This window comes from Sinocyclocheilus anshuiensis, unplaced genomic scaffold (genome assembly GCF_001515605.1).
Source record: "Sinocyclocheilus anshuiensis isolate Anshui unplaced genomic scaffold, SAMN03320099.WGS_v1.1 scaffold159, whole genome shotgun sequence".
NCBI classification, from domain to species: domain Eukaryota; kingdom Metazoa; phylum Chordata; class Actinopteri; order Cypriniformes; family Cyprinidae; genus Sinocyclocheilus; species Sinocyclocheilus anshuiensis.
Genome location: NW_015549567.1, coordinates 942,553 through 944,285, shown reverse-complemented (window position 1 = coordinate 944,285; position 1,733 = coordinate 942,553).

Genomic DNA, 1,733 nt, shown 5'->3' with positions numbered 1-1,733 from the left:
ATAAAATGTATCATGGTTTCCACAAAAATATTAAGCAGCACAACTGTTTTCAGCATTGAAACGTTTCTTGAGTACCAAATCAACATATTAGAATGATTTCTGAAGGATCATGTGACACTGAAGACTGGGGTAATGTCTGTCTGCTGAAAAATTAGCATTGTCATCACATGAATAAATTACATTTTACAATATATTTAAAATAGTCATAATATTTTACAATATTACTGTTTTTATTGCATTCTGATTAAGCATAAGAGCATAAGAAACCTCTCTTAAAAACCCCTTTTTAAAAAATTACCAACCTTAGGAATTAATAGGATTTCCAAAAACAGGGCAATTTTTCAAAGCCATAAGAGAATTTTTTCCTTAACCAGAGCTTGATTGACCTTAGAAATGTAATATATTCTATGATTTTTCTTTAATATCTTTTATGTGCATAAATGCCACAAAAACTACAATAGTCTGAGTCACAGATAATAAGTTTGATCCATTGCATTATGTTTCCTAATGGATTATTTCCTTTAGATCTTTTTTGTTTTCATTTGAGAGCAGAAGGTGGTAGTTGGCATTGTTTTCTTGTAGCTCTTATTATTCTTCCAGATTCACAGATGTTTCAAGGAATCTCACTCCCTTTATTCTGGCTAAGACTTCACTCTTCAGAGCAGCACGAATGCAACCGTACTTCAGTGCGCTAACCTGAGGTTCTCAAAACATTTCCTGTCTTTAATTCATACTGTGAACCAAGTAACCACAAGAAATGTTAAGAGAGAAAATAAGTGGTTTCAAAGGCGTGTTATTAAAATACAAATGCACAATATGCTGCTTTGTGTAGCGCTCTGTGAAGACATATAACAGAAATGTTTTACGGAAAAGGGATTAATCAGAGACACTGCTTGAATTTCCACTCACACTGAATGTGTTGTGGCCCAAAAAAGGAGAAAAGTATGACTTTAAATCTGAGGCTACGTCATGAGAATAGACTTTGTTAAACCAATAGTAATAATAATAATAATAATAATAATAATAATAATAATAATAATGGTCACACTTTATTTGAAGCTCCAATTCTCGCTATTAACAAACCATTAATTATGACTTTTGCCTCAATAAACTCCTAATTTGCTGCTTATTAATAGTAAGGTAATTGTTAAATTTAGGTATTAGGTAGGATTAGGGATGCAGAATATGGTCATGCAGAATATGTGCTTTATAAGCACTAATAAACAGCCAATATGTTAATAATAGGCATGCTAATAAGAAACTAGTTATTAGTGAGAATTGGTCCTTATACTAAAGTGTTACAATAATAATAATAATAATAATAATAATAATATTCTAGTTTAAGTTCTTTTTAAAATGTATTTATATATTTATTGATTGATTTATGTATTCATTAATTCATTCATTGTATCCTGAGGACGGCCCTATTTCTGAGAAGAAGAAAAAAGGGGGAAAAATGAGAAAATACGCATTTCAAGTGACCTCAGGTCAATGCATTAAAGGAAATTTTTCATATATTATGCATGTTACTCACATGGGAGATACAAACTGTAAAATAGAGAACAAAAGCAATATTTTGAAAGCTTCAAATTGTATATTTGAGTGCAATGGTTAGAAAATAACAAGAATAAAAAAACAGCAACCTTGAGGTATTTTAGTTTCTTGTTTTTAAAAATAAAACGAATAATCATAATAATAATGTTAGCAGTATAAGTAGTTAAAGGAACATTTTG